The sequence below is a fragment of the Fukomys damarensis genome, unplaced genomic scaffold (genome assembly GCF_012274545.1).
Source record: "Fukomys damarensis isolate Sample0158 unplaced genomic scaffold, DMR_v1.0_HiC HiC_scaffold_33, whole genome shotgun sequence".
Classification (NCBI taxonomy): domain Eukaryota; kingdom Metazoa; phylum Chordata; class Mammalia; order Rodentia; family Bathyergidae; genus Fukomys; species Fukomys damarensis.
In genome coordinates this window covers 41,756,674-41,770,422 of record NW_022900945.1, presented here as the reverse complement: position 1 = coordinate 41,770,422, position 13,749 = coordinate 41,756,674, and positions in this window count along the sequence as shown.

Sequence of the window (13,749 nt, the reverse complement as noted above, 5' to 3'; positions counted from 1 at the left end):
GGGAGCTCACGCGCACGCCGCCGGTGATCGCAGACAGGCAGGTAGGCAGGCAGCTGAAAAAAACCCCCTCTGGGGTCCTTGGGTCCTTCCTGGGTCTGTTGTCGCGCAGGCCGGGAGCTCCCTGTAAACTGTTCTTGATGGAAGATTTTGATCAGATGTCAGACTAGAATGTTGATAAGAATGCAGATGGTAGAGCTGGGGATTTAGCTCAGTGGTTCCAGCACCTGCCTCCCTGCACAAGGTCCTGAGTTCAATCCCCAGTAGTACAAAAGAAAAAAGAAAAAAGAAAAAAGAATGCACATGGTAAAGACCAGGTTTGGGAGGTTTCAGTTGGGAACAAGAATTCCATTGACATTTGGATTCCAGGCCATGTGTGTTATGTACTCCCAGAAAATTTGTCTACATTTTGCTCATATTCTGAAATTTTTCAGGAGATTGAGATTAAGGGCATCTTACTAATCTTACTAATTAACCTGCTGGAAGAAATTTTAAGACAGCCCAATGTTCAGGTGGTAGCATGAGAGACAAGGGAGGCTGTGAGAGTGATGCTAAAAGTGCAGTGAACAGCCCAGGAAGGTGGGAATGCCATGAACATACTTGAAGTATCTGAGGAAAGCTTCAGGTAATGAACTGATGCATGGACAAGAGAGGCCATGAGGGGTGCAATTAGCAATGGTATAGGGGTCATCCAAGCCTTTTGGAATTCACAACTGCCCACAAGTTGCTCCGGATGCTGGGAACAGATCTATGGGATTTAATGTTTTCCCTGCTGGGTTTCAGTCTTACTTTGGTCTGAATCCTTTTTATCCTCTTACTCCTCACATTTGGAATGGAAAAGTTTACCCTGTACCATTATGTGTCAATAGTGTTTAACTCTTTTGATTTTTACAGGAGCTCACAGGTAAAAATACGTCTTTGAATCTTAGAGAAGACTTTGGACTTGGGCTTTTCAGAAATGCAGAAACTGTTAAAACTTTAGTAACTCTTAGAGATGTACTAAATATGTTTTGCATAAAGAGATACATACAAGTTTTTTGAGGCTTGGGGCAGAATGTTATTGTTTAGATCTAGAATGTCTCCAAAAATTCAATTCATTCAATACAGAATTGGACAGGGAAGCTGAAGGAACTTTCATTCCTTACATTATGTATTCCTGTGTTATTTAAATGAAATAATTTACAAACACTTCAAAAATTTTAAAAATTGAACCTCTAAAATATAAAAATATGTAATCACATGATATGAAAGTAAATATTTCTTTTCTATTTGGAATTATCTTTAGCTATATTTACCTGTATTCATCAAAAGTGGTTAAAAATTATGATCCATTGATACTATGGTATAATATAGCCTTTTTAAAAGTAAAGCCATGGGCTGGGGATTTAGGTCAGTGGTTCAGTGGCCTGCCTTGCAAGTGCAAGGAACCAAGTTCAATCCCCAGTACAAAAACAAATAATAAATAAATAAATAAATAAATAAATAAATAAATAAATAAAAATAAAAGTAAAGCCAATCTCCATGTACTTAGATGGAAAGATTTCCAAAAATATTTTTTGGAATAAATGTGCCAGAGAACAAGCAAAAAATATATTGGCATTTATGCTTAAAAGCTTTCTGTCTGTTTTTGTTTATGTACTTACATGTGTAAATGTGTGGGCAGATTCTAAAATAATACAAACCACTGTTCCTTTGGAGAGAAGTGGGAATGAGTAGGTAGCTTGTAAACTGATGGAACTTTTCCCTTTTACTTTGTTTATTATGGTGTGTATTTTTGTTTGAATCTTTTGCAAAAGTATGTTCTCGTATTTTAATAAATAGCAAAATGAAGCAACGGAGAAGTCATTACACCTGTATTTTCTTCTGGAACAGGCTAGCAGGAATTGTCTAAATTTTAGAAATAATATCCTGAGATAGAAATAAGAAAATCACCTTTAGAAGCACCAAAAATTGTCCTCCAGTACCACCCTCGGGCCCTTTGATACATAGGCTGGTTCCAGTTTGTTCCATCCTCAGAGGACACAGAATCCAGGTCCACTGGTGGCCAGAGAGACCACTTCAGAAGTGTCCCTACCCCCACCTCTTATTGCCTTTCACCCCCAAAGCAGAGCCAAACCTAACCAAGTTTCCTTGTCCCTGGAATTCTCTGATCAGCCACTGATCCTGTGCAAGAAAGGCCAGGATGCTGGCATTTCAAGAGAAGAAACATTGTACAGTGAACTCAGCAATCTTGAAGAAAATCCAGAATCTCTGTTACTTTCAATGACCCTCACCCAAGGGATGCAAATTTCTTTGCCACAAGATGTTAGAGGATACCAGATTCAGAAAGTAATGCATTTACCAGAGCTTGTGAACATATACTTACATTTATTGGATTTAGAGCTGGGTCTGTGCTACTCCAAGCCTCATGTCCATTCCACTATGCCACACTCCAAAACCCATTTCTCAGTAGTAAAGAAATCTCAGGGAGAGGTTCTGCTCAGAAAGGTTAGGCAGGGAGCATATCATAATGAAAACAAACTTGGCACAGTTTAACTCAAAATTATACCCTACTATGGTCTAAGACTCTGTGAAATATCTTCAAGGAGACCTATTTTCTCCTTTAACCTTGACCTTGAGAAGCACAGCCTTTCTTCACTGTATCTCAAGTGCATCCTCACATTCTAGGATCTAACACTGCTCTCTTTGTGGCCTCCAGAACCCCAGATTTTGTAGTGTCACCTCTCCTTCCTGGGCACATTTACAGACATCTACCTATGCTCCTCTGTCTTTTCTGTTTGTAACTTTCCAGCCAGTCCTAATGGCCACTTCTTGCAACCTCGATCTATTTATCAAGTAGTCTGATCTAATTTCCACACTCTTCATTCCTGCCTCTGGGACCACTCCCAGAATCCACAAAACTATATTGGCTGAAACTGTCATATAATTCTCACTCGGTGCACATATTAGCCCAGTCAACAGGCCTCAATAGGGACTACCCTGCCACTGGTACCTATGAGTTAATTCATCACTAGTTACATTCACTAATAAATGAATGGCTGACTTCTAACCCTTGGAGTAGTCCCACCTCCCTCCCATGTCTGCTAAGCCCACCACCTATGTGGATATCTGATGGGGAGGAAGTAGCTGTCCAACCGTAGGCAAATTTGGGGAGTCTTCACTACTCTGCACACCCCTTACCTCATACACAAAACATGTGCTTGCCACACAGACACAGCTGTTTAGAAAGGGACATTGTGCTTTGACACAATGGAAGCCAGAGCTTCCATGGAACCTCTCCCTCCCCCAGATGCAGATGCCAGAGAGACACAGAGTTTGGCTGCCTGCCCAGGAAGCTCCCTATCCTCTTCAGACCCTGTCTGCCCACCCAGCTGGGGCCTCCAGGAAACGAACACCTGACAAACTGACAGTGGCCACAGGCCACCCACATCCCCCTCCCCTGCCCAGAAAATCCCATTCGAAGTAGACAGGGCTTTTTAACAAACAATTAGCTTGAATTTTTCATTAGCTGCTGCTTCCTTTGCAGTTCCTGCCTTCATCCCTTTCACATCTCCAAGCTATGTATAGCTGGGGAGGCCCCAGTGGGTCACAGAGGAGAGCCCAGCGGATGTTTGGGTGAAGGCTCCTGTGAACCCACTTCTAAAGCAAACCCCACTGAAGCCAGTTATAAATTACACGCATTACCACTACACAGCCCCAATGCAGCCTACTTCAGACAAACATTTCCGCATATATCAGCAAAGCCTGTCCTGCTGTAAGAATCCTTACTCTTCACTGCTGAGAGGATAACCATGATAAAGACATGAAGAGAAGGTAGCGGCCTTAACTCTCGGTACACTGCATTGTTTGCAATGCTCTTTGCCATGCAGCGTCTCGTCTTAACTGCCTAGCATCCCTGTGAAGCCTTGTGATCACTATCCATTACCATCAGGCTCTGGTCCACAGAAGAAGAAACAGAGGTTCAGGGCTGAAGTGATCTTAATCCAAGGACACATGACATTATTGTCCCCATGTACTCAATTCCTTTCCCCTAGCAAACTGTATGGCTGGCCTCTTGGGTATGAACCATGCCAATCATGCATTCTCCTTCTTGTAAAAAGCAGAAATGGTAACTCAGAGGAGGAAAACAACTTTCTTTCCACCATTTTAGGTTTATGGTTAAGGTCCCATGACAACAACACCAACAACAAAATTAACAAGAGAAAAGCAAACAAATTGTAAGTTCCATGTGACTTTGGAAACTCATAAGGAAATGAACATAGATAAACAGTTAAACCCAGAAAAAAGACAAGTGAGTGTCTGAGGCAGGACTGAAGGTGTCTTCTGATTGTAATTCCAGGCTTGAATTTCAGAATGAGAAAACTCATCGTTTCCCTTTCTTCATTCGATCTGTATCTTGGAAACATTTTCAGATGAGTAGATGGACAGATGTTCTGCTACTCTCACCAGATTTGTTGGAGATGGTTGAGAGGAAGGAGAAAAGAGAGACAAAACCCCTTATCTCATGTTTATGCTGATAGTGAGGGAGAGGTCCCCACACATATACCCTACCAAGTCTCCATAATGACCTTTGGCGAGGTTTCTGGCCTCAGCCACCAACCTGCTGAGGATGTTTACCTGGTGTCAGTGACTGGGCTCTCCCAGGTGGACTGCCTATCAGTTTACGACCAGCAGGAAGGCAGAGTGTCCTGGAAGGAGAAAGAAAGTCACCCTTCCAGCCCTGCTCCACCCTTCCATCTACCTGCAACCCACCGATCCGATCTGCCTTATGTCATGAGTTGGTTTCAAGTTACCTCTGGGCTCAGGTTGGAAAAAAAAAAAAAAAAAGAATTGGTCATTTTTAGATGGAGATGACACCTAGGAGATGTTCAATCAGTGACCAATGGTGAATAAATGAATGTCAAGGAGGAGGACACAGCATGATCTCCCACCCTACCACGTATAGTAAGCACCAATTCTCTTACCAGTCTCTCTCCTCTGTCTCTTGGCCACAGCTCCAAGTGGCCTTGATGTGCCTCAAGTACTCACTCAAGTCTTTGCATGACTACCCCGGGGCTTCTGTGTAGCTATGGATGCTTGTAGGAACTTGCTCAGCACATGGGCCTGCATGGTTCATAAGCTCAAGAAACCAACACCTTACAGGCAACACAACCTTCAAACAACGAGATTGAAAAGCCAGTAGATAAATGCTCTTTCTGTCAGATGCTCACCGGACTACTATGAGATGTATTCTGTGCTCTCCCCAGAAAATTCTCAACAACAGGTCTTCAATAAACACTCTAATATTAGAGATTCCTTCTTCCTTTACTTTCTTTGGGTCCTCTCAGATGTACCCCCTACCACAGGATGCCCCCTGAGTCATCTTATTACACCCTCCCCTTTGCTGTTTCCTTGGTTCCTATCTTTAGGGTGGTGTCAGTTTCTACCTGCCATCCACAGAAGCATAGTTAATGATAGCAGTTAGGAGAACCAGTGCTCTTACACTGCACCACGGACTAGAGTTTGTGCTTTTCAGTCCTTATCTCCTAGCTTTTTACCTTTCACCTACCTTCTGCACTATTACCATTCCCATATCCAGAAGCACGTACCAGGGTTGGGAAGAATAGAACACCAATCACGTAAGAGACAAAGTGGCCAAACTGGAAATCAGACCCTGATGGGTCGGGTAGTTCACTTTGTGTCATATGGGTGGGTGAGCCTGGCCCCCTAGAGCAGCAGAATGCCCCCCAGGTAAGTTTGAAGATGCACACAGCCCTGGGACTATAACCCCAGCACCTCCTCATGGAGGGACAACTAAAACAAATGTTGGAAGGTAAGAGAGAAACTAGGGGTGCAAGACCCATGAGACAACGACAGCATAGGGAGAAGGCTGAGGGGCTGGGATATGATGCTGAAGGAGCTGGGAACCCAGTCATGCCCTGCATGTTGGCATAAGGAAAGTGGGTTTTGCCCTGCAGATAACCTGGAGCTTGTGAAGGCTCTGAAACACCACAGTGACAGGTTGGGGTTTTATTTTAGAAAAATGCTCTGGACTGTGTATGGTCACAAACTGGTTCACCAGTTGTCCAAGAAGCAGATGACCAAGGGTTGAACCAAGATAGGTAATGTAGAGAGGACAGAGTAAGAAGGAGCTATGCTGGGGGATGTAGGAAGAGGAGGTAACAAGGCAACTTTCAGGACTGGCTTCAGGTAGGCCGTACTTCTGCCATCCCTGCTCAGGACCAGCTACCCCAAAGAGCCAATTTTCAGAGGGAATGGCCCAGCCCCCATATCTTCTCCAGGGACTGTAGTCAGCAGCTCCAGACAAGCCTTCTGCTCCCTGGGCTGGGCTTTTCTCCTGCCAGGGCCCTGGTGGAGGCCTCTGAGAAAGGAGAGGCTTTCTCAGGTCCTATCCTAAGACTCTCAGCTGGGCCGTCCTGGCCTCTGGAACCTGTGAAATATTTACAGCTAGCCAAGCAGGGGAAGCGAGGGGAATCTGAGACATGAATTATTGACAGCTTTACTTTCATCTTGGCCCAGGCTGCTGGGCCAAGCAGAAACCCAGGGGAATCCCAGTGCAATCTATGGGCATTAAGTAGAGTTCTTGAGGAAGCTGGGGGTAAAAGATCCTGACTGTCAGAGGGATCAGAGATAGCCTGAGCAGTGCATCTCCTGTCCTGTCCGCTTAGGGTGCCCACAGTTGTTGAGGGGATAAGATTGGAGATAGATAAGGAGCTAGCACCCCAGGGCCCTCTTCACTAAACCAAGCTAAGCTACCTCTTCTCCCTCCCCAGCGGCCCCAGACACACAGGCATGTGGCCTGCTGCAGCTTCACCAAGTTCCTGCAGACCACTCAGTGCGCGTCATTACAGAGGTCAGCTGCCACCTCTGACAGGATTTCAGGACATTCTCTCTCATTCTGCAGGATACCAAATCTAATGCCTGGCCATTGGCTCAACGCTGGGGGCATACACTGTGTTTCCTGAGCTGCTGCAGAGGATACTAAGCCTTCCACACAACACAGCAACACACACACACACACACACACACACACACACACACACACACAGAGGGGGGGGGGGGGATGCTACAACACACACACACACACACACACACACACACACACACACACAGAGGGAGGGGGGGATGCCTTCAGGGAGGCTGCCTCTCCTCACAAATGAGAAGCACTAGCTCGTTTACCAGGGAAGAGCTGGGCAGTGCTGTGGAGGAGGGAGCCCTGAATTTGAATCACAGAATCACTGACCAGTCACACCTAGAGCCTGTTTCCTTGTCTGGAAAATGGCTATAAGGAAAGTATTCCCACAGCTCACACCATGGGCCTGAAAGGCATCTCCAGGGGAGGATATGAGGATGGACTCCACAGACAAAGGTACTGTTCTCACAAATCCAGTCCTCCTCCAGCCCAGCTGCGGCCCATACCTCAACTTTCTCAGAAACTGACAACTCGACAGCTAAGGTGGCAAGACACTCAACCATGTGGTTCCTGTGACCCAGCCCCAAGACCAGAGATTTTTTTATATTTTTATATTTGTCCTCCCAGGGCATATGGTGTTGGGAGATACATCTTCCTCCCTCCTTGGCTGTCTGCCTCCCTGCCTGCTGCACTCCACAGGCTGGTCCTGAGGTGAGGGAAGGAACCAAGACAAAAATAGGGGTGGCATGGATCTAGAGCCCACACCCCACCTAGGCAGCACCTGAGTTGCTGCCTTCTGTGATCACTGCAGTAGGAACTCCTCCCAGTCCACAGCTTCCTGATGTTCTGCTGGGAAGCTCCAGGGTCTCTCAGCAATGGACAGAGGGGAGAATTCTCCCAGGAGTCCACCTCCTCCACGCTATGGTCTGACCTCTTGCAGCAGGAGGGAGAAGACCCACAGGCAGATGGCGTTGTTACTTCTCACTTGCCACTTCCCTCCCCAAACTCACTGTGCTCTGTGAACTTTCAGAATTAGCAATTCCAGTATATTTCAGAGGAGAAGAGAGGGAAAAGAGAGAGGGAAGTGGAGACAGGCCTTGTTAGGCATGTGGAGGGAAGCAGGGCAGGGCACAAATCTTGCAAATCCCTTTGAGCCAGGCCATGGTGCCCCCAGTCTGTAATTCCAACACTCCCAGAGACTGAGGCAGGAGGATCACAAGTTCAAGCTCAGCCTGGGCAATTTAGGGACTCACCAAGACCCTGTCTCAAAATTTTAAAAATTTAATGGGCTGGGGATGTAGCTCAGTGAAAAGACAGTAAGCTCAATTTCCAGTACCACACAAAAAAACAACCTTTGGCTAAATGCATGATTTCGTAGAGGGCATTACTTGCCTTTGGAGTGGGGTAATTCCTAGTTGTGCAAGACTATCCTTCACTGTAGAACTCCAGGATTTTCAGCATCTCTGGCCATGGGCCCTTTGTGCAGCGCTACTCCTTACACACACACACACACACACACACACACACACACACACACACACACGGTACTGTTACAATCAAGCCCTCCACCATTCCCAATGGTCTTCAAGGATGTTGTGCCCGCTATTCAGTGCACTGGCACAAGCTCCCCAGAGCAAGCACTGCTCTATCTCTTCTCTCTCTTGACTCATTCCCACTGCCCACAGCACTTAATACTCATCTCAGCAAGCCAGTTTCTCACAGTGTCTCCCTATCTACCAACCTGATGGCAAACTCAACTGTCCCACCCAACTGTCTCAACCAGGTGACTTTTGACAAACCGTCTGCCTGTCAGGCTTTAACTGACAAATTCCCTGCTTACCTGCCCAATAAAAAAGCAAGACTTTCTGGAATAAGGACTCTCTGAAGCCTGCTGCAGATCTGCTCCCTGAGGGACAGGCTCTCTGACAGGGTGGCTCCGCCTGACCCTGATTCCCTTCCTTGGGGAATTCTACAAGCAGTGATAGAGAACATTTTAGAGGGTTCAATGATACAAATAGCCCACTGTGTCACACGTGCCATAGCTTCGCCACCACTGGCCTAGAGGAACTGAAACCATTGCCTCTAAGTTCCACATTGCCAGGCTTTCTTGAGTAAAGCCCACTTACCACAGCTCATTTCTCCCGGACTCAGCACTCCAGAGCACCTTCGTTCTGCCTGCCTTTATCCTGACCTCAGGGATGTGTCAGAGTGAGTAATGGCTCCAAGCTCCTTCCCTGTGGGCAAGCTCCCTGCAGGTGGGGCCATGCAGGAGCAGCACCTCCCTAGCTCATCTGGGCACAATCAAAAGGGGTAGATGGGCTTTCCTTAGATGTCTCCCCACCCTTCACACCTAGTTGGCTCTGCCTCTGTGAAATTTTAAGCCCTCTCACCCACCCTCTCTCTCTTGCCCAGACTCTTGTTAATCCTGACCTCCTTCCACACAGGGAACATCAATCTATCAACCCATCTCTCCAGTCCTTTATCCTCTACCCATCTCATGTCCAACCCATAATCCATCTACCCATGTATTGATTCATTCACTCAAGGCTCAGCGTTTATCATGCAATAACGGAGCCACACTTGGCCTTGTCAATGAATCTTGCCCCACTAGTTCCTCAGTTAAAATACTTCAAAACAGATTTTTTTTCAAACTGTATATCCAGAAGCCTAGTTCTTCTACTCATTTCACATACATTTATTAAGCACTGTACTAGATACCATAGGCAAAACATAAAGGCTCTGGTACCTGCTTGCCAAGGGCATTTAGATTTCTAAGGAGACAAACAAGTAAACAATCCACTGAAACAAAGGGTGGTCCACTGTAAGATGATGATTGGCACAATGTGCCAAAGAACAAAGCAACAGCAATAGCTAGTACCTACATGGAGCTCACCCTGGTCCTGTTCTGAGCACTATATATACATTAACTGGTTCAATCAGAAGAGGGGCATCTATTCCAGAGAAAGGGAGAGGAGTTGTATCTGAGCTGGACCCAGCAGGGTAAACAGAAGCAAGTCAAAAGAAGGGGGACTTCAGATAGAGGGAAAAAGCCTGTGCAAAGGTAAAGCAGTCATGGTGATGGCACGACAGATAATAAATGAGGAAAATCCAAGAGAGGAAGCTGAGGATGAGGGCAGAGGTCACATTCATTCTTTCCCTCCAAATATTCATATGCTGCTATGCAAGACAAAAAGAGCCCCAACTCGGGAGCTTACAATTTAATCTTGGTGGCAAAGGGTCAGTGCACATCTTATCTACTGATGGAGGTCTGGAAACGCCTCTGGGCAATTCTGAAAGGTATCCCACCTAGGCTGAGGACTGTAGTACTCAGTGATCTCAAAACTCACTTCTACCTCTAATGTCTTAAAACAGGGCCAACTGTCCTGCCCTAGAGGAACCTAAGAGGCTGGCATGGGGCTGAGCAGGGACATCAGACCATGCTAGGGGACCTTCACAGTCACAGGTGCATCCCTCAGAGGTCCCCTTCTGCACCGAGGCCCTCACTCCCACAGCAGCTGTCCGTGGGTCTTGCTCCCTCCTACCCTGGGAGGTCAGACTACAGTACTGCAGGAGGTAGAATTCTGGGAGAATCTGCACCCCCATCCATTGTTCAGGGGCCCTGCAACCCTCTCTAGGCTCTACCCTCTGTGGAAGGCTACATGACACCCCTAAGGTCACACCACACCCAGTACTGTACCAGCAGGGGACATACAAGCCCTCAAATAGGCGCCCTCCGGAAAAGCCTTCCCAGCTCCAAGCACTGTGGGTCACCTGAGATCCATGCTGCAACCGCAGCACAGAACAACCAACCTCCCCTCTGTCTGTCCCCCGGGAGTGATGAGGCTCTCTCCAAATATTCTGCATACAAATTTCTGTCTCTGGACATTTCCCTGGGAAACTGGTCTATCGCACTGGGCCCTCGATCTCCCCCAGCCCAGCATTTACTTTTCCTCCCATCTGAAGTTTTGTTCTGACAGCACCACTGAGGACACCCACTCCTAGCCACTCATGCTTTCGGCATCTCTGCATCCCAGGAGCCGTGAGCAATCTCCTACCATCAACTGATTATAACTTTGGTTGCTCTGGCCTCGAGCTCCAATACCACCACCACCATGACCCATTCCTCTTCTCTCTCCATCTCTTTTGTTCTTCCTCCTCCAGAAATTCTTCCTAGACCATCTTCCCTTGAAGTTGAAGAATCTCGGGCACTTAAAACTTCCAGCTGTTGGTAGTTTAAAAATGTTTGGTTGTTTGTGGGTATAGATTTAAACCATGCTTGTGGTTTTCTTTGAAGCCTTTGCTTGTATTTCCTCACCCTCAGAAATGTTTTTTGGATTCTCCAATAAAATAGCTGGGGTACAAATCCCCAAGGTCAAGGTCCTTTTTCATCTGTATTTCTTTCATACGCCCCTCCCCGCTGCTTAGCAACCTTTCAGCTGCCTACAGAAGTGACCAGTGCAGAGAATCTAATGACAACTCAATAACTCAACAGGACCTCTAGCAAATTATTTCTAGCCCTGTATTCCTATTGAAGACCAGCATGCACAGTCTTTCTAGAACCTCTGGGAAGCAGGCAGGGCAGCTATCATTATCTCCATTTTTTTTTCAGCTTTAATTGAGTTTATTGGTGCATTTTAGGGATACAGTACAGTTACATTCATTATTGGGATCTTGCACCTCTACATGACAAGTTTTGAATCGTCTCCATTTTATACACGAAAATTCTGCAGTCAGAGGGGAGGTGACTCCCAAAGACAGTCAGCCAGCAGATGGCAGAGAGGAGCAGGCCTCCCTCCTCCTAGCCCCTGACTCCTGTAAAATTGGTAAAACTGGTGATGGGTGAAGCTCAGAAATCTGCTGCAATCAGCGGCCTGCTCTCAGTAGGCAATGTGGCCAGCAATGAGAGATTCCTGGCAGGCATTTAGGGGGGCATCTGACTGCCATTTTCTTCCCAGATGGCCATGTACAAAGAACCTTTTCAGTAGACACAAGGAGGCCTGGGAGCCACAGCCACAGAAAGGATCTGAGGGGTCCTCTAAGGATACAGCCAGAGCTAGGCCCATCTGCGGAAAGAGGGGGTGTGACCAAACACACAGAATTTAATTGTCCCACTCAGCAAAGGGCTGGGTGCCTCCTGACCTCACCCAGGCCCCAGGGAGGAAACCCAGGGGCACCAAGTGCACCCAGCATAACAGGAAGTGGGCTTTTTTGAGCTATAGTTACAAGAGAGTCCTTTAGTAAGACCATTCTCTGGCATGAGGCCTCAGAGTTGGTGGGTAGCAGGGCAGCCTTCTGAGGGCTCAGGGCCCCCATCCCAGCCCTGAGCCTGCTCCTGGCTCTGCCCCAAGCACTGTACATATGGTAGAAAATTATTAGGCCTCGGGGCAGCCCCATAAGGCAGGTACCACCATCACTGTGCTGGGAGAGGAGACCAAGAGGTAGGGAGGTGGCGGGACTTGCCAAGGTGCCCAGCTAGAGAGGGAAGAAAAGGGGTCAAACACAGGCAGTCTGGTGGCTGGTCTGCTGTTTAGCCTCCTGCTGCCTGGCTTCCTAGTGTTCTAGGGTAGGCCAGCCCTACACAGCAATGCCTGAATTTCTCGTCCCACCCTCCACAAGCTGGCTTTGCTGGTAGGACAGGGTTGCAAGACTGGGTGAAAGTGTGAACCAGCACACTGGTTTGGAGGCCTGCTTCCAACAAGGTCTACAACCGATGTGGAGGGGAGAATCACAGTCGGCACCATATGGGGCCAGCAGCGCAATCGCCCTGGCCCTTTCCACTCTGCAGCAGCAGCCCAGTGACATCTGGCCTCTGGGTACATGACAAAAACCACAACTTACTCAGGCGCCTGGCCTTGGGAAGACTGCAGCAGAAAGGCAGTTCACCCAGACCAACGATGGTTGCCCAGCGGCTTCCTAGCCCTGCTTGTGGCCCATTTCTACCCACACAGTGACCTCTTCTGGCCCAGCTGGCCCCGTGCAGCTGGGAAGGCACCTCCCAGCCACCTACAGCCATGCAGAAGCCAGCCAGCCTCCCGGAAGGTAGCTGCTCTCAGAGGACACAAACACCCAGCAGCCTCTTCAGCCTGGTCCACCAGGCTTGGTGCTGCAGGGCAGCAGAAAGGTAGAGCAGAGGAAAGGACTAAGAGCCTGGTTGAGCAAGCAGACAGGCCAAGTTCTAACTTCCCTGCACTGTGGCAGGCTGTGTAAGCCTCAGTTTACTGATCTCTACAGTGTGAGTGATCATCCACAGTCCTCAGTGGTTCACTGGTTTGAGTACTTACAGTTTCCTCCAAGTGTCACTCAGACAGCAAGTTTATTTAAATACTATCCTGAGCATTGCAACTGGTTGTCGTTTCAACCAGTTGATTCTTATATTGAGTAAATTTGGTAAAATTGTTATTTTTATATTTCCTATTATCTTATAAAGTTAACAGAAAAAATGTGCACTTTTTGGTCATCCTGTATTTGAATAAATGGACTGGTAAGTGGCTAAGGCAGTGAGGTTAAATTCACAGTTACAACACAGGCCACCTCCCAACACAGGAAAAGATAGGACCACTCATGCACGACTGCTGACCAAGGCACCCAAGGCTCCACCCTGCTGCTCTTTTATCTCCCTTCCTCTCACCATTTGTGTGCCAAAAAGTATCCTCAGGCAGGTCATCTAAGCAGACCCTCCCTATCCAAGGGTCAACCAACTTTCTGTGTGAACTGGGGCCACCTAAATCCCTTGTCTGCACCTTAATCTTAGCACTGGAGAAGAGGGTTTGTGATTCCCAGATTCCAACCCAACTGCATTTTAAACACCTGGTTGAGCTCTTAATCCAGGGTTTTAGCCC